We start from the raw sequence: 20462 nt of genomic DNA, 5'->3' as shown, positions 1-20462 counted from the left end.
CAACAACATTAAAGGAGACCCTGAAATAGGACGAGAGCAAATACCCAGAGATGATGATACTACTACTACTACTACTACTACTACTACTACTACTACTACTAATAATAATAATAATAATAATAATAAAATAATAATAATAATAATAATTCCGGAAAAACAGAGAAATGCTTACTGCAGAAATGTGAAGTGCAAAAACTAGCAAAGACAAGAGTGTAGTAGTGAGTGTCGGGGACTGAGTACTTCACCGAAGACTTTACAAAATTAAAATCTGGTCAAGAAATACGGCGATTGCAGAAATATAACTGCCACTTGCAAGGAACACTTCAGCGCTGGTGAAAACTTGTGGGCAGCTGTTGGGCATAAGTCAGTTGAGAGGAAAATGTGAGGTGGGTGTAGAACAAGAATAAACGAAGGTGTGAGGTTAGCTCTGGACATGGGCTGATCGAAGTCAGGGGTGTTTCTTGGAGTAGCTTGGGTGAAACTAGAAATCGAAAGTAATGGACACAAGGGAAACAGCTCTTAGATCACCAAGTGATGGAGAAAGAGGGCTGACTGGGAGAACCATGATCAATTCTTGGCATCACAAGAGATCAGCGTATACTGAGGGCTATGAATTTATGTGAGCCCGGGTGTGTGACTGTCCTCCCCTGTTTAGTACCATAAAAACCACAGTCCAAAAGAGATGGGGTGTGCCATGAATCTCTGCCAGAAGGAAGTAAAGAGGGACGTTTGAGCCAAGGATAGAGTGCCAGGGAAGAAGAGAACCCAAACGATAGAACAGTCTAATTTTAATAGAATTTAAGCCTCTGTGTCTCAGAGTCGGGGTGTGTAAATGGGAGCAGGCAGAAATCCTTAGAGCCAAGGACAGTATGAACTGTAGTGTGATAACAAAGTAAATGCCAGAGACTCGTGTATTGAGTACTTAGTCCTAGCTAGTAGCATTGTTTGTGGGGGGCTATAAATTAGGGGACATAGAGTTCATAAAGAACAAGTGGGACACCAAGAATATATCGTTGAAGGTTATTCTGCTCCCTTCCCCTCTCTCTGTTTCTGGTCTGCTATGATGTAAGAAGCATCCTCTTTCACACAGTTCCTTGACCATGATGGTTTGCCCAAGTGCATGGAGCCAAGTAGCAGTGGAGTGAACCCTCTGAAACAATGAGCCAAAGCCTTTTCCCCTTTAGCTTGCTATGTGTAGTATTTTGGTTACTGTGATGCAAGAGTAATATGATATAAAGTAAAGAAAAGTGCAAGCTCTCAAAGACACTTCACAAATCGCCACTTTGTATCAAGGATGTACTGGTTCAGGAGTCAGACCCAGTATGAACCAAAGGAGCATGCAGTGTTGCTTAAAACAAAGCCCCTAGGGGTTGGGGATTTAGCTCAGTGGTAGAGCACTTGCCTAGCAAGCACAAGGCCCTGGGTTCAGTCCCCAGCTCCGAAAAAAAAAAAAAAAAAAAAAAAAAAACAAAGCCCCTAAATAATGTAGACAGTCGTTGGCATGAACTACATGGCTATACTGGACACACAATGATGAAAGAGAAATAAACAGCTCTGTTGTTCAGAGATTCCACCTAAGAGTTAAGGGGTTTCCGGGTGTTAGGAGGATAAATTACTAGAGAGTAGATAACGAAGCCTTTAGATGCAAGAGAGGATTGCGAGCACTGAATATACAAAATTGGACACTGTTACCCCCTTTCAGCATCTCTTGCTGCCTGAAATCTACATAAACAGCTCTGCACCCAGTCACCACAACTCTGAGCCTCAAATATCACTTTGCCCCTGTCAGACTTGGAGAAATTAAATACTTGCAATTTTTCCAGTTTCCTCACTCTCAAAATATAAGGCCCGGCACTCGCATGATGGATAAATGAATGTTTAAAGCCATCTGTTTACTTGACCCACACACCGTCCCTTCCCAGCAATAGTTCCTCTCATTTCTCTTTTCGAAGGGCTTATTGGTTGTTACTGGTATGTGTTGCATGTGCATGCATATGTGTGTGTGCATGTGTGTGTGCGTGTGGTACGTAGGCATGCATGTGCCTTAATACTCAATGGGGTCAGAGGACACATTTGTAGAACTGTTTTCTCTTTCTATCTTTACGTGGGTTCCAAGGATAAATGTCACCACCAGACTTGCACACCAATTCACTATGCTGTGGCCTTTCTGTCTCCTGGGTGCCCTCATGTACCTTAACATATGCCTACAATATGCCACGTGCCTCTCTTTTCACTAGCAAACACTTGAGCTCACTGCCACACTTCTGCCATGCGCCCTCCTCACCTACGGTGATTTTTACCAAGGAAAGTCATCCACACTGGTCTAGATGAAGGTGCCCTGCTGTCATGGAGTTCTTTTCCTGGCTGTTGCTTAATCACTTTACCATACAGAATTGTGCTGTCTTCTAACGTTCTCTCACAGTTCGTGTGCTTGTCTTCTCGAATAACTTCCCCGAAGACATTCAAACACATAATCACAGTGGCTTGTAGCATCCCCAGTACACTGTATTTTCAAGGCCACTAATAAAGCTGAAAATACTTGAATCAAGACATCTTCTATTGGGGTTGGGGATTTAGCTCAGTGGAAGAGCACTTGCCTAGCAAGCTCAAGGCCCTGGGTTCAGTCCTCAGCTCTAAGTGGGGGGGGGGGGGGACATCTTCTATTTTGCATTTTAATTCTAGCTTCGTCCTTCACACCAAATTCTCTTATTTGTGAATCAAGGCCTGTGATGATCAGATCCGTGCACCTCCTGAAACTGTTTTTAGCAGAACTATAAAAACAAAAGAAAACAACCAAACGTTCTGAAACTAAACAAAAATGAAACACAAGACAACAAAACCCCTGGGACATATTGAACACAGGCCTACAAAACAGACCACATTCTGGGATACAAATCAAATCTTCATGAATTCAGTAAGGTTGAAATCACTCCTTGTATCTTATCTGACCACAGCCCAGTAAAAAATTAAAATTGCAATAAATTTAAAATTCTCTAGTAAGTTCACAACTCATGGAGATTAAAGAGGTCACTACCAAATGAGGAATGATTCCAAGAGGAAATCAAGAAATAAATAACAATTAAAAAAATTGTCCAGCTAAGTGAAGAACACACCAAGCCCATGGGACACATTGAACACAGGCCTACGTGGGATGTTTATATCTCTAAGTGCCTACATTGAAAAAAAAATCGGAGCAAGCACAAATGAATGACTCAATGATACAAATCAAAATGTTGGAAAAACAAGAACAAGATGAACCCAAACTCAGTCGATGTCAAGAAATAGTAAAAATAAGAACGTAAACCAATGAAAAACCCCGTGGGAGAGAGACCTCACCGCCTGATCAGGTGGGCACTCCTAAGGCTGCAGAGCGGAGGAGACCACAAACACTGCCCACCCCTGCCCACATCCCTGGCCCAAGAGGCAACTGTATAAGGTCTCTGGGTTCCCGTAGGGGAGGGCCCAGGAGCGGCAGGATCCCTGCGCCTGAGACACCGCCGGAACCTGAAGGAAACAGACCGGATAAACAGTTCTCTGCACCCAAATCCCGTGGGAGGGAGAGCTAAACCTTCAGAGAGGCAGACACGCCTGGGAAACCAGAAGAGACTGCACTCTGTGCACATCCAGACGCCAGAGGAAAACACCAAACGTCATCTGGAACCCTGGTGCACGGAGGCTCCCAGAAAGAGCGGCACAGATGTTCCCGGTTGCTGCCGCCACGGAGAGGACTTAGGCAGTACCCCACGAGCAAACTTGAGCCTTGGAACCACAGGTAGGACCAACTTTTCCCCTGCAAGAAACCTGCCTGGTGAACTCAAGACACAGGCCCACAGGAACAGCTGAAGACCTGTAGAGAGGAAAAACTACACGCCCGAAAGCAGAACACTCTGTCCCCATAACTGGCTGAAAGAAAACAGGAAAACAGGTCTACAGCACTCCTGACACACAGGCTTATAGGACAGTCTAGCCACGGTCAGAAATAGCAGAACAAAGGGGCTGGGGATGTAGCTCAGTGGTAGAACGCTTACCTAGGAAGCACAAGGCCCTGGGTTCGGTCCCCAGCTCCAAAAAAAAAAAAAAAAAAAAAAGAACCAAAAAAAAAAAAAAAAAGAAATAGCAGAACAAAGTAACACTAGAGATAATCTGATGGCGAGAGGCAAGCGCAGGAACCCAAGCAACAGAAACCAAGACTACATGGCATCATCGGAGCCCAATTCTCCCACCAAAGCAAACACAGAATATCCAAACACACCAGAAAAGCAAGATCTAGTTTCAAAATCATATTTGATCATGATGCTGGAGGACTTCAAGAAAGACATAAAGAGCTCCCTTAGAGAACAAGTAGAAGCCTACAGAGAGGAATCGCAAAAATCCCTGAAAGAATTCCAGGAAAACACAATCAAACAGTTGAAGGAATTAAAAATGGAAATAGAAGCAATCAAGAAAGAACACATGGAAACAACCCTGGACATAGAAAATCAGAAGAAAAGACAAGGAGCTGTAGATACAAGCTTCACCAACAGAATACAAGAGATGGAAGAGAGAATCTCGGGAGCAGAAGATTCCATAGAAATCATTGACTCAACTGTCAAAGATAATGTAAAGCAGAAAAAGCTACTGGTCCAAAACATACAGGAAATCCAGGACTCAATGAGAAGATCAAACCTAAGGATAATAGGTATAGAAGAGAGTGAAGACTCCCAGCTCAAAGGACCAGTAAATATCTTCAACAAAATCATAGAAGAAAACTTCCCTAACCTAAAAAAAGAGATACCCATAGGCATACAAGAAGCCTACAGAACTCCAAATAGATTGGACCAGAAAAGAAACACCTCCCGTCACATAATTGTCAAAACACCAAACGCACAAAATAAAGAAAGAATATTAAAAGCAGTAAGGGAAAAAGGCCAAGTAACATATAAAGGCAGACCTATCAGAATCACACCAGACTTTTCGCCAGAAACTATGAAGGCCAGAAGATCCTGGACAGATGTCATACAGACCCTAAGAGAACACAAATGCCAGCCCAGGTTACTGTATCCAGCAAAACTCTCAATTAACATAGATGGAGAAACCAAGATATTCCATGACAAAACCAAATTTACACAATATCTTTCTACAAATCCAGCACTACAAAGGATAATAAATGGTAAAGCCCAACATAAGGAGGCAAGCTATACCCTAGAAGAAGCAAGAAACTAATCATCTTGGCAACAAAACAAAGAGAAGAAAAGCACACAAACATAAACTCACATCCAAATATGAATATAACAGGAAGCAATAATCACTATTCCTTAATATCTCTCAACATCAATGGCCTCAACTCCCCAATAAAAAGACATAGATTAACAAACTGGATATGCAATGAGGACCCTGTATTCTGCTGCCTACAGGAAACACACCTCAGAGACAAAGACAGACACTACCTCAGAGTGAAAGGCTGGAAAACAACTTTCCAAGCAAATGGTCAGAAGAAGCAAACTGGAGTAGCCATTCTAATATCAAATAAAATCAATTTTCAATTAAAAGTCATCAAAAAAGATAAGGAAGGACACTTCATATTCATCAAAGGAAAAATCCACCAAGATGAACTCTCAATCCTCATCTTCGGTTGGTTTATATACAAGTGTGCAATTTCTAGGCTTGAAAGTAAAATGATGCTATATGGTGCTGGATAGAGGAGCCTTATTTTTTATTATGGCAGCTTGCTATTTTTGTAACATGGTGATTTGGTTGAACACAATAAAGTACAGTAGTAACAACAAAAAAAAAAAAGAATGTAAACCAATGAAAACATTGGCTCACTGTTGGCATTTCAGCAAAGAAAACAATACAAGGAATCAATAATTCTAAGTGCTGATTCTCCGAGAAGATAAAACAAAACTGACAGAGCATCAGCCCAAGTAACCAAAGAAAGAGGGAACCCAAATTAATAGAATCAGAAACTAACAGGGAAACATTACAACAGCTACCAAAGAAATTTAGGATATCGTAAGGGAATATTTTTAAATCCTATATCCCATTAAGCTGGAAATCCTAAAAGAAATGGATGAATTTCTTTATTCAGCCAAACTACCAAAATTAAACCAAGGAGAAATCATCATCCCAAAACAGACCAATAACAAATGAAGAGATTGAAACAGCAATGTGAAGCCTTCCAGATTAAAAAATGTGCAGAGGGCTGGAGAGATGGCTCAGCGGTTAAGAGCACCCGACTGCTCTTCCAGAGGTCATGAGTTCAATTCCCAGCAACCACATGGTGGCTCACAACCATCTGTAAAGAGATCCGATGCCCTTTTCTGTCTGAAGCCAGCTCAGTGTACTTATATATAATAAATAAATAAATCTTAAAAAAATGTGCAGAACCAGATGGATGGATTCAATACAAATTTCTATCAAAATTTCAAAGAAGATACACAGCCAATCCTTCTTGACTCAGATGAAAGACTCCTGAACTCAATATCCCAACCAAGTAAGGACACAAGAAGAAGGGAGACGGGGAGGTAAGAGGGGGAGGGAGGAGATTACATGCTAATAGTCCCACTGAACGTAAACTCAAAAATATTCATAAAATACTTGCAACCAGTGTATAGACATATATAAAAAATTATACCCCATTACCAAGTTGGCTTACATTCAGGTATGGTTTGACACATGCAAGTCAATAAATATAGTAAACCATATAAATGGGCCGAAAGACAAAAAGTCAAATGATCGCCTCAACAGATGCAGAGAGTTTGTGACAAAATCCTACTTGCCTTCCTCACACAAAGTCTTAGAGAAGGCAGGGCTGGAGGGGACACCCCAACGTAATAAAAGATGTGTGTGAGAAACCCACAGAAAAACTCTTCACAGACAGAGAAAGCTTGACGCAACCCCACTGATGTCAGGAAGGTCACGGGGATGTTCATCAACCCCACTCTCTTCAATGTTATATCAAAGGGTTAGCTGAAGCAACGAGACAAGAGAAGGAAGTTAAAGGGAATAAGGAAAGAAGTCAAGCCATCCCTTTTGGTGGAAGACATGATGCTATTATACCTTAGAAATCCAAACATTCTACCAGAAAAATTGAGAAATGGCAAACTCACCAATCTGGCAGGATAAAGAATCAACTTGAGAAAACCAAGAGCATTCCTATACACCAGCGACAAACACACAGAGAGAGCAGGTGACCACAGACAGACTCCCATTCACAGCAGCCTCAAAGAAAATAAGATACCTCGCAGTGAATCTAGCCAGGAAAGTGAAGGCCATCTACAGTGAAAACCTTAAACTCTGAAGAGTCAGCGAGAGACACTGGAAAATGAAAGGACACACCATGTTCACTTGTAAAAATGACCACTTTACCAAAAGCTATTTGTAGATTCAGTGAAACCCCAATCCAAACCTACAACTCATTTTTTATGGAAATAGGGAACTCTGTCCTAAAGCTCATACTGCACAACGTAAGAAGACCCAGATGACACAAACAATTTTGAGCAAAAAGAACAATGTTGCAGGTGTTAATATTACACAGCCACAATAATTAAAAGTATATAAAACTGGCAGGAAAACAGACATAGATACCGATAAGACAAAACTGAAGACCCAAACATGAGTAACTTCAGCTACTTAATACTTGACAAAAATGCCAAAACGTAAGCTAGAGAAGAAGCATCTTCAATCAACAGTGCTGGGAAAACAGAGCCCATGTGTAGAAGAATCAAATTTGACCTCTACTTGACACCTTGCACAAAAACTAACTCCAAAAGGGAACCTGGAACTCTTTGACTGCTAAACAGTCACACCGCAGTGCCCTACATGATATAGGTTTAGGAAAGGATGTTCTGAACGGGTTTCTATGTAACCAAGAACTGTAAGGCCAAACAGTTGGCAAATGGGACTTCATAAAACAAACAAACAAAAGCCCAACTGTACAGCTAGAGAAACAATCAGCTGAATGAAGAGGAGGTCTATGGAGAGAATCTTTGCCATACATATGAAAGACACAAAATTAATATCCATAATATACAAAGAACTAAAAGACAGAGAGGAGGGAGCAAGAGTGTGCGAGAGAGACTCACTCAAAAATAGTCCTGAGCCATGAAAAATAAGTTCTTAAAGGGAGAAAAATAGCTAAGAAATACCTTTAAAAAATTTTTTTTTAAGAACTAGAGAGATGGGTCAGTGGATAAGAACACTGACTGCTCTTCCAGAGGTCCTGAGTTCAATTCTCAGCAACCACATGGGGGCTCACAACCATCTGTAATGGGGTCTGGCGCCCTCTTCTGGTGTGTCTGAAGACAGCTACAGTATACTCTCTCTCAACTTCCTAAATGCTGTGCTCACTGGCTTTAGCCTGCTCACCTGGCTACAGATTTTTTAAAGAATAGCTAAGAACAACAGGATGTCTAAGAACAACAGGATGTCTAAGAACAACAGGATACTGGTAGTATATTCTTATGCAGATGGATTTTTCTCACAAGACATACAGATTTTCTTTGAGAGAGCTCTGGTAAATATGTGACCACCCTGAAAACTGCCATTGTAATAAAATGTTGTCTTCTTGGTAATGGTTGAGCCATGATGCTCCAGAAACAAAGGACAAATGGTAAGACCGGGGTGTGGAAGACACCACACAGGCCATCTGTACTTAAACCAGAGCAGACACCCAAAGAATAGCAGGATCCCCAAAGACGCTTGCAGGTGTGATAGGTTTAAAATTGGATTTTTTTTTCATATTTCCCCCTACAGAGTTAAGGATCTCAGAGGACCTACAAAGGCACACATTATGTATGAGAAAGTAGTAAGCAAACGTGGACTGTCAGGGATGTCTTTCTGTAAACGTCCAAGGAAGCTAGATCGATGCTCTGTCCTTTCACCTGACAAATTTTTAATAGAAAACGCAGCAAATGCTAATCACTTGCCCTCTCAGAGTCACGAAATGTAAGCGTTCAGACGTAGTCGGCGCGTCATCCATAAGAGTTTCACCTAATTCATAGTCAGCCTCTGCACTGACACGGGTGGGTGGAGTCCAGGGTACAGCCGAGGATGACCCACGGGAATCAGACCTGTGATTAGTCACATTCAGGTACTATCGCTTACTGTTCATGTAATTGCGGCCAAGAAAACACTCTTCTGCCAACGAGAAGCTGTTTTATATGCTATACATGTCAGCTTTTGTGGTTAGTCAGGTCTGTAATCACTGGTTGGGGGGGTGTAGGAGTGCCAGAGGTGAAACCGTGACAGGCAGCCGTCCTTCCTCCTTTGATAGGCTACTTAGTTGCCAGCAAAAGAATGTCCCAGGTCAACATAAAATTGAACACAAAATTATCTTCCATTTCTGAGAGTATTTGGAAATAAATAAATAACTCTGGTCTGCCATACAATGACCCCGCATTTATAGAAATGTGAGCTCCTCACTTTGGAACTTCTTTCGGAGCACTGGAGCCATTTTCTCTCTTGCTACTGAAGCTAGGAGATCACAGAGCAATGTGCGTAGTTGAACGGTGATGAAATCTATATTTAAAGAAGGAATATTTTCAGTGTGGAACTAATTTAATGATACTGAAATGAGAATCGTCTGAGGGTCACACCATTACCAAACGACTCAAGTACCTTTGACTCCTGTGCCAGAGTCTGAGTTATTAGTGGAGACGCTGCTATCGCGTCTCATTAATGATACACAGTGTACTTTTAGGAGGGATTTTATTACTCTCTAAACATTTTAAGCAGGTTATGAGATTAAACACACACACACACACACACACACACAGAGAGAGAGAGAGAGACAGAGACAGAGACAGAGACAGAGACAGAGACAGAGACTGACTTGAAATTTGGCTCAAGGAAACCCAAGGGATTTCTGTAATTCATTAGGATAAGAGTGAAATCACTTTCATCTGGAATACACACATCCACAATGAGTTTGCAATTATAATACTTTCGGAGCCATAAAAAACAAAACAAAACAAAAACAAAAACAAAAAAAACCACTGAACTAGAGTCCTTTTAACAAAGCATGAAAACTTACCAGGATGAGAATAAGAGAACTATAAAAGCATGTTCTTCTAAAACTGGAGATCAAAAGGCTCTCTGGTTAAAGAGCTGTATTATCACATCTCTAGACAGAATCTCCAAGACAAGGTGTTTGCCTAAGAATGAAATGACAGGAACTATTTAACGTTTAGGCAAGGACTTGCCTTGAGTCCTGTGCATGAAACTGAGACCCTTGGCTATGTTTGCTTTAATCCTTGCATACATATACATTGAAGATATGTGATAAATTATGCTCTCTGTCCACTCCAACATAACCTTACAAGGTCTGGACATATTTATACATAGAAAGAAGTTTGTCTGAGGGGAAACAGGCATCTATAAGAATGGGAAACCAGTTTTCCTCAAGTCATTAGCCATTCTGTAGTGAAGGGCACAATCACCTTCTACTAGACATAAAGAAGATGAGACAGGGGTTATCGAGAGTGCTGGGAAAATGTGTCTGAACTCGGGAGTTTTAAAAGACTTCATTTGGGCAAAAGTGAGCAAGATAGAATCAAGTTCCAGTGACAGAACCTGTCTTAGCCACTGCTCTGTTGCTATGAAGAGACCATGACCAAGGCAACTTATAAAATATGGCTTTGAATTGGGGCTCACTTACAGTTTCAGAGGGTGAGTTCATGGCCATGGTGGCAGGGAGCACAGCAGCAGGCAGGTATGGGTACTGGAACAGAGGCTGAGAGCTCACATCTTATCCAAAAGTTGGAGAAGAACTTGGTATGTGATTGACTCTTTCACCCTCCAGTGACGTATTTTTTCCAACAAGTCCAAACCTCCTAATCCTCCCCCAAACTGTTCTATCAGCTAGGGTAGGGACCAAACATTATGTGAGCCGAGGGGGTCCATTGTCATTCAAACCACCAAAAGCCAATGAGTATCTTCAGTTGACCACGAAGAAGATGAGTTTGGGACAGTTCCAGTATAAAATACAGAACTTCAATTTTCTTCTACTGCCATTAAGTACCCGTGGGCAGGTCATAAGCAAGCAAGAATAAATCACACATTAAGTGCAGATTCCCTGGATATTTAATTTTGCTGCAAAAGTGCCACCCATACATTCTCATGTAGATGCACTTGAAAAGCAATCAGAAGAAAACTACGGCCTTGGATTGCACAAAACAAAGTCTCAACCTTTCCTCTAAGGTCATCCTGTCTGCCTTAGGAAACTCATTCAGAGCCTGTATTTGTTCAAAAGCAAATCCAATCTCTCTCTACTGTGAATGAAAAGCAAGAAGTTAAAGGGGCAGCTCCTAAACTCAGATACTTTACCAACTCCAATACAGGACAGCAAACAGTCTGACAGTCACAGAGAAGGCAGGACACTATTAGAACACTGCCAATTAAGAGATGTGTATGACTATTTAAACTGAGGTGAACTACCTTAATACAAAACAACCTTTATTAAATTACCTAATATTTTACTTGGACGATCTAATGATTTTCTTAAAACAGAAACCAACGGGTCTTCAAATCCAGTTCCAGGACATCAAAGGGCTACACAGTAAAACCCTGTCTTGAAAGAAAACCAAACCAAACCAAACAAACAAACAAACAAAAAAGGTGTAGGGACTGGTTGAGCTGGAGAGATGGCTCTGCAGTTAAAAGCACTTACGGCAATTGGGCAGTCTTGTCCCACATCTAGCACTCAGAAGGCAGAAGCAGGCAGATCTCTGAATTCAAGACCTGGTCTGGGGGTTGGGGATTTAGCTCAGCTGGGTTCGGTCCCCAGCTCCGGAAAAAAAAAAAAAAAAAAAAAAAAAAAAAAAAAAAAAAAAAAAAAAAAAAAAACAGAAACCAACATTGTACAATACTACCGAGAATAGCTTTAAAATTTACCAGAAACTGTAACTTTGTTTTTTTTTCTAAACCTATTTTTAATGATGGCTCTTAAAAGCTTTAACCTCCCTTTTAGCCCACCACCCACGAGAGGTAACAGGGGAGAAAGGACAGTAGGGGAGGGGGGAAGAGGACCTGTTTAGAATGGTTCTTCAGAGCAACTCCTATCTGTTGTCTGGACACAGGCCGTTCAGTTCACACATTAGCAGTGGCCGCTCGAACCACTCAGAAACACTTCGCAGATACACCAGCCCGCTAGGTTGATAGAGTCGGGATAGCAGACACATGTCAGCAGTAGTGGTGTACTTAGCAGATAGCAGGCCTCTGCCTCAGCATGAGTCAGCAGGAGGGACCCGGAGGGATACCAGGAGTTCTCTGCTGGGCCTCTCAGGGAAGTGAAGACCCACAAGCATTGCATAGCCAGCTCTACAAGCAAGCCTAGCTCCCTCTCCATCACTGTCCACGAGCCCTATTTATACCCTCCAAACATCACATGTCCTCCACAGGTCTTGCCTCAGCACATCTGTCTCAGCTGATCAGCCAATCAGCCCTGAGTCCTCAGAAGTGGCAAGAAACAGCAGTGAGCTGCAGCATATCGTTTGAAGATTTTTTTGGTGCATTTTTCTCTTTGGAGTCCCAGCAAATGCAGCTCAACTAGGCATTTTGCGGCAGACTAATCCATTCCTGTCGTTAGCAAAGAATCTGTCATCACATGTCCTCTCACGTGCTTGCTTTAACAGAACAGCTTCTCTTCTGTGTCTGCTTCAGCGAAATGTTCCCTCACGAGTCTGCCTGAGCCTTTTGCACCTGCGTCCACTTTAACGAAACATTCCTTCATGTGTTTGCCCCAGCAAAACACCATCCAACAGACTTTCCAAAGAACCCCTGAGTTTCCACTTCAAGAAATGTTGATATTTCTCTGATTTTCCTCATCAAGCTCAGATTCTATCCCTCCTCTTAGTCGTCCAGTGCAACACGTGGTTACGTTTACACATGACACACATAATACTTCTTTCAGAAGAGTCAACTGAAGGGTATTGTACAACTAATAAAATCATCCTTGTAATACTGTAATCACATCTTTGCAGAGGTAGTAAGGTCTAAAGGCATGTGTGGTCTAAGAGAGTGTCTCCCTTAACAGGAAGACTTCTCACTGACTGTGTATCTTACAAACTGCTCTAAGCAAGCATATAAAAATGGAAATTGCTTCCGGGTTGAACACAGTCCTGATAGAGTACTTGTAGTCTGTCACCTCTCTAGATTAACCATTAAGTCACAAGAATAGACGGTATAAAGGAATTATCAAGTCCTGCTTGTACGCTGAGCCACCAGATCTGTGTCCACATGTGACTGCAGAACGGATGGCAATGGCACCATTCTGTGAGGCTTTTGGGACCTGAGACCAAACGCTTTCGCACCCAAAGCTGTCAAGGAATAAAATCATGATGCATTTCAAGTACTATTATTCACAGGCAGCGTGGGAAGCTTGTTTCCTAAACTAGCTTGATTGATTTTTTTTAATCTAAGACCTCTAGGTAGGACTACTGTTACTCTCATGCTAACTCTGAGGCGACTATGGCTGGGAAACTAAGTTGTTGATCATAGTCACAAAAGTAGAAGGCAGAGAGCTGCCCTGATGATGTAATGCTAGATTTCACTAACCACTGCTCTCTGTCTATAGTCTTCCCTACTGCCTTATACAGGGTTTTGTTGTTGTTGCTGTTGTTGTTGCAGTAGTTGCTATTGTTGTTGTTACTGTTGTTATTGTTACTGTTGCTGCTGTCCCTGATGTTGTTGCTGTTGCTGCTGTTGTTGTTGTGGTTGTTGTTCTTGCTGTTGTTGCTGTTGTCGCTGTTGTTGTTACTGTTGTTGCTGTTGTTGTTACTGTTGTTGCTGTTGTTGTTGCTGTTGTTGCTGTTGTTGTTACTGTTGTTGCTGTTGTTGTTACTGTTGTTGCTGTTGTTGTTGCTGTTGTTGTTGTTACTCTTGCTATTGTTGCTGCTGTTGTTACTATGGTTGTTGTTACTGTTGTTGTTGCTGTTGTTCTTGATATTGTTGTTGCTGCTGTTGTTGCTATTGCTGTGGTTGTTGCTATTTCTGTTTTTGGTATTATTGTTGCTGCTGTTGCTGTTGTAATTGTTCTTGTTGCTGCTATTGCTATTGTTGTTGCTATTGCTACTATGGTTGTTGTTACTGTTGCTATTGTTGCTGTGGTTGTGGTTGTTATTATTATTATTATTGTTGCTGTTGTAATGGGTGAAAAGAAAGTCAAGTGATTAATTAAAGTAGTCCAAAATGTGGATAGCTTCTGGCTTCTCATAAAGCTAGATTTACGTGCTCAAACAGTATACTTGTCTTGATCAAAATAGTTATGAGCAATCTAGACTTAACCCTTGGGAGCTTCCTATTCCCAGAAGTTCTAGCAGAAAGTCTTAGACTGATCTTCAGAGCTGTAATTAGCCAGCTTTAAACTGGCCTCTGTGGTCTGTCATGGACCACAATGGTTGGTTTTTGTCAACTTGACACAAACTTAGACATACATGAGAAGAGAGAGTCTTGAGAAAATGCCATCACAAAATCCTGTTGGCAAGTCTGCTGGATATTTTATTGACTAATGGTTGATGTGGAAGAGTTCAGCTCACTATGAGTGAAGCCACCCCTAGGCAGATAGTCTTGGTTTGTATAAGAAAGCAAGCTGAGAAAGCCATGGGAAGCAAAGCAGTGCTCCTCCAGGGCATCTGCTTCGGTTTTTGTCATCACATTTCCGACTAGAGTTTCTGGCTCAACTTCCTTCAATTGTAGGCGTGTAACATGAAGTAAACCTTTTATTCAGTACCAAGTTGCTTTTGGTCATGGTGTTTTAAACAGTGATAGATATCCTAACTAGGAGAAGGACATGTGTGACTCTCAACTGTTGTATACCAACCATTAGCATCAGAACATAATTCAGTCCCTTGCTCCTGCCACTCACCATAAGCATAGGTATAAACGAGCCACTGGTGGAGGAGGGTTCCCTAAAGAGGTACACTTAATATCATTATAGAGGGGTGGATGCTAAGCAGAAATGAACTACAGATGTCCATCATACCCATCTTGTCATACTAGAATAATAGACTGTGATTTTGTCATATCATTGAGGAGATTTTAATCTCTGCATCAAAAGGCTCCGACAAATTACCCCATGTTAAGTTAAGGCAAGAAATAGTCTGTGGTATCTGAATGAGAGTGTCCCCCATAGGGTCATATGTTTGAATACTTGGTCCCCAGTTGATAGAACTGCTTGGGAAAGATTAAGAGGTGTGACCTTGTTGGAGGAGATATGTCACTGGGAAGTGGGCTTTGAAGTTTTAAAAAGCCCACTTCACTTCCATTTAGCCCCCTCTCTATCTCTGTCTCTCTGTCTCTGTGTCTCTCTGTCTGTCTCTGTATCTCTGTCTCTCTATGTCTCTCTGTCTCTCTGTCTCTGTCTCTGTCTCTCTCTCTCTCTCTCTTCCCCCTCCCTATTTCACGGTTGTGGATAAATGATATAAGCTCTAGCATATCTGCCCCTTGCCTGTTGCCATGACTTCTGACATAGTAATCATGGACACACACTCGGAAACTGTGAGGCCCTCATGTGCTCCTTCCTCTGTGAGTTGCATTGGTCATGGTATCTTATCACACACGTGGAAAGGCATGCATCCGATTTGTAGCTGTGTAAATAAACCGAAAGCAATGGTCCTGTTATATATAGACCGCAGTATCTTTACCTGTCATAGGTTTTACGGAGATAAAACATGAGGGAGCTCCTCCTGCAAAGACAGTTATTGCTAACCTGATCCAACTCATCACAATACATGGGTTTTCCTCCATTAAAAGTTTCACCCACTGGAGCTGAGTAACTTAGTTACTTAGTTGATAACAGTATTTGCCTGCCATGCACGAAGTCCTGATTTCCATTCCCAGCACTACATAAAACTGGGCAAGGTGGTATGTTTGTAGTCAAGCACTCAAGTTTGAGGCCAGCCTAGGCTACAAGACCTCTGTAGCCTAAGGAAAGGGAGGGAGTTGGCCACCAAGTTCAGACAGTTCTGTAAGTTAGTGAAATTTTAGAGCTACTTTTCCATTGAAGAACTATTATGAAGATATCTAGGTTTCAAGGCTAGCCCAGAAATATTTGTCAAGTAATTTGAATACCCTCAACTTATGACATTACAAACACATAACAGATTAAAGTTGTTACTATCTTATAGGTATGAACAAAATAATCAAAATCATTTTTCAATAAAAGTTAAGGTGTCGGCCACTTAGAAAACTGAGAGGAATACTAGGTAAGAGACTCTGAAAAATTAAGTCCTTTATTCCACTTCAAGGAAGATATTCAATATAATTCAACTTGGAAATTTTTTCTTAATGCCAAGTAAAAAATTAAGGAATTATTTGAATATCCTTTATAATAGAATATTTAAACTTTGATTAGTAAATTCATGCACTGCAGTCATAACTGCATTCATGCAAATGAAAATAGTATTTAATGAATTTCTTTTGACTTAGCAGAAATTCTCTGACTTTCTCTTTGCACATGTGCACGCGGGATGCAATCCACCGGCAAGGCAAGGACCATCTACCACAGTACCAGGAACGGAACTACAGCTGGGACGCAGCGTGCGCATGCGGGATGCAGCTGGGGTGCAGCCTCAGCTCGCTTGCCCCTTCATCACTCCCACCCTTCGCTGCCCAGCCTGCAGGTTCTATGCCTGAGAGCTGTTTGGAAGACGAAGTATCACCCGGGATTACTAATGCAGATATCCCTTTGACATCAGTGACAGCTCTTTTAGTGACTTGCCTAAGTTCTCAATAAAATTACTTTCATTTAAGAATTAATTTCAATGATCTCTTTTGGGATAATTTGATGCTGATTCCACTTTTAATTATACAAGTGCTGAAGTTATCTGCTATAATTTATATGACTACTAGTAAATTTAGGGAGAACTTTTTATTAAGTTTATTTTATGGTTGAGGGAGATTTCATGCTCAAGTCCTGTATTTACCTAATTTTTACTTCCTCTATCCTTCTGCAACTACCCCCATGACCCCTATTCATACTCCTCTTAACCCATGGCCTCTTGTCTTAATTATTGTCACACATATACACACACACACTACGGAGTCCAGTGTGTGCGCATACGTTTAGGAATAAGTTAGGACTGGATAACCAATCAGGGACCTCATCCTTAGTTAAGAACAATTTCTCTCCTCTCAGCAGCCATTGGCATGGCTTCTTCATCTGTGGGTGGGCCCTGGGGAATTTCTTGGGGGCGGTTTTTAAAATCAAACATATGCTTTGGAAATAGTAAGTAACCATTGTGGTGATACCGCCATTAATCCCAGCAGATACAGGCAGGTCTCTGTGAATTTGAAGCCAGCCTGGTATATACATAGTGAATTCTGAGATATCTGGGGCTATGGAGAGAGACCCTGTCTAAAAAAAAAAGAAGGAGGGAAGAAAGGAAGGAAGGAAAAGAGAAGGAAAAAGGAAAGACAGGAGAAAGAAAAGTGAATGAAAGGAGAAATAAAAAATAAATGTAGAAAATGATGTCAATACTGACAATATTACTATCTCAATAGAGTTTGAGCTTCTACGTTCCAAGTATATTTGCTACGTGATATATCAAAAGGGATGGAACTGATGTATACATTGACTGAAATTGGCTTCGTTCTTTCATTCAATCAACAAACTCATTATTGAGCACCTAGAATGTGGCATGTGTTCAGCATTTTTATATACAAAGGAAGTCAGAAGGAAACAATACAAAGACCAGTTGTTTGTTTTTTTTTTAAGATTTATTTATTTAACGTATATGACTCTGTTGCTATCTTGGGACACACCAGAAGAGGACATCAGATCTCATTACAGATGGCTATGAGCCACCATGTGGTTGCTGGGAATTGAACTCAGGACCTCTGGAAGAGCAGTCAGTGCTCTTAACCACTGAGCCATCTCTCCAGCCCCCAAAGACCAGTTTTTTGGTTTGGTTTGGTTTGGTTTGATTTTTTATGGAATTTATATTGTGCTTGATTAAGGCGCATGAGAACGCATCAGATATTTTCATTATGTTAATACTGGGGTAATAAAGATACAATGAGGAAAAGGGGTAGTGATCAGGAAGCAACTTCCAGAAAAATGACAGCTGAAAAGGGACCTGAATGGCTAAGTGAGCCACACAACCCCAGAGGTGCTGGGAAACAAAGATCCTGTCGCAGAGAAGACTCACTGTGTTCAAGAAAGAGTGGCGCCATGGTGTCTACAACAAAGTGACTGGAGATGCTATGCTGAGAGGAGTGGGAAGGGTAGATGGTTTAGGACCCAGAGAGGCATCTAAGGCATCTCATGTTTACCGCAGGTGTGAGGAGAAGCAGGATGTTGGGAACCGGAGAACGCCATGATAGGCAGAGCGTTGAGGACGCGGGGCAGCAGCGGTTCTCAGCCTGTGGGTCGCGACCCTTCCGCAGGGGTCAAATATCAGATAATTACGTTACGATTCATAACAGCAGCAAAATTACAGTTATGAAGTAGCAACAAAATAATGTTGTGGTTGGGCATGGCTACGCCATGACGACCGTGTTAAAGGATCAAAGCATTAGGAAGGGTGGGAACGGCTGTCCTACAGAGACCAGTGAGCAGTTAACAAGGGTTTGGGTGCTAGCGTCTGAATGATCACAATCCTGACTCTTCACTGCCAGGTTTAAAATAGGAAAAATGAAAATGGTTTCTGTGCAAATGGTGTGTTAAGACAACACACACACACACACACACACACACACACACACACACACACACACCAGCTATCTAACCAGAGTGTTACAAACTTGACTCAAAATAAAATGCTTATTTCGCAGGGGGGATTGTGGGAGGGGGTGACCAGGAGGAGGGCAGTGGATAGTATAAAGTAAATAAGTAAAACAAATTTTAAAAAAAAAAAAACTGTTTCAATTATGGCTATAGGAGAATTGCCTGTGCAAGCCGCTGACTCACAGAGATTCTTTGTGGATGATACGTTAGAGTACAAAAGCTCAGAATATTCTGGAACATGTCTCCCACCTTGCCTCCCGCCTCCTCCCCAAGTTGACAGCCTGACTCCTGGGTGCTATTAGAAAGCAGAGCAGAGCCACCAGGACCCACCGTCTTCTCCATAGGAAAATGCTGCCATCTGCAGGCCGCCCAGGATAAACAAATAAAACTAAATAAAAATAAAAATAAAATAAAGTAGAACCGGGGCCCAGACCCTCATCTGTTCATTTCTATATACATTGTCATTTCTCTGAAGACAATTTATAGAGCCATTAATTTAAAAAAATGAGAAGGCATCTGACCACGTCCATCTTGGTGCTTCGACAGGCCTGCTGTATTAAATGGAACCCCGGCAGCTGGCTTGATAAACCTTATTGTTTTGTGATCTGTCTGTTCGTTACAGTATAAAGTGGATGTCATTTTTTCCATTACTACTATGCCAGGTCCCAGTCCCCTTTCCCATGGCAAATCTTCTCCATTTCATCCATGGTTATTGACCAATTCAGGCTCTCTCTTAGTTCAACTGATTAATTACATTTTTTCTAAGTAAATCAATTCTTTCATCATCTCAAGTATATTTTCTTTTTTCTTTTTATTTTTTAATTTTATGAGAGCTCTGTCTGCATGTACACCTGCCTGCCAGCAGAGGGCATCAGAACTCTTTATAGATGGTCATGAGCCACCATGTGGTTGCTGGGAATTGAACTCAGGAGCAGCCAGTGTTCTTGTTATTTTCTCTCTCTCTCTCTCTCTCTCTCTCTCTCTCTCTCTCTCTCTCTCTCTCTCTCTCTCTCTCTCTCTCTCTCTCTCTCTCTCTCTCTCTCTCTCTCTCTCTCTCTCTCTCTCAGCTGAGGACTGAACCCAGGGCCTTGTGCTTGCTAAGCGCTCTACCACTGAGCTAAATCCCCAACCCCGCAGCCAGTGTTCGTAACTGCTAAGCCATCTCACCAGCCTTCAAATACATTTTCATAGTTATATGTAATATACTTCTAGAAAAATGTACTCTTTTATTTGCCTATAGTTATGTATAATTTTTAATCTTTCATATTATCTTTTTACTTCCCTTTTATGTAAAATTTGTTGTTTGATGTGGCACTGCTAGGATTGAATTTAGTATGCCTGACACACATTAGGCAAGGGCTGCACCACTGAGATACACATCCAGTCCTTTCGTGGGATTTTTGAGTGGCAGAAGGATTTGGAGTACACGCCACTGTTGGAGACAACATTGTGAGCTATTGTGTTGAGAGACACAAGAGTCAAGAGTACAGTTTAGAGGTCATCTTCACTATCTCAAATTAGCAGTGACATAAAGACAGATGACTTAAATGTCAATAATTAAAAATCTTCTGTAAAGACCTATGTTTGAGGCAGCTGAACAAAATCAAAGAGCAAATTGCAAAAGCCAAATGAAAAACAAGTTCTTGTATGGTTTAGAGAAAGCATAACACAAAATAGACATCATTTTAAAATAATAATCAAATTTGCTACATTAAAAAGAAAAAAACTATGAAACAAAGGTACTACATCTAGGAAAGAC

This window comes from Rattus norvegicus, chromosome 9, assembly GCF_021556685.1.
Source record: "Rattus norvegicus strain SHRSP/BbbUtx chromosome 9, alternate assembly SHRSP_T2T, whole genome shotgun sequence".
Taxonomy (NCBI): domain Eukaryota; kingdom Metazoa; phylum Chordata; class Mammalia; order Rodentia; family Muridae; genus Rattus; species Rattus norvegicus.
The sequence above is the reverse complement of the archived record's forward strand: the minus strand, read 5'-3'. Positions refer to the sequence as shown.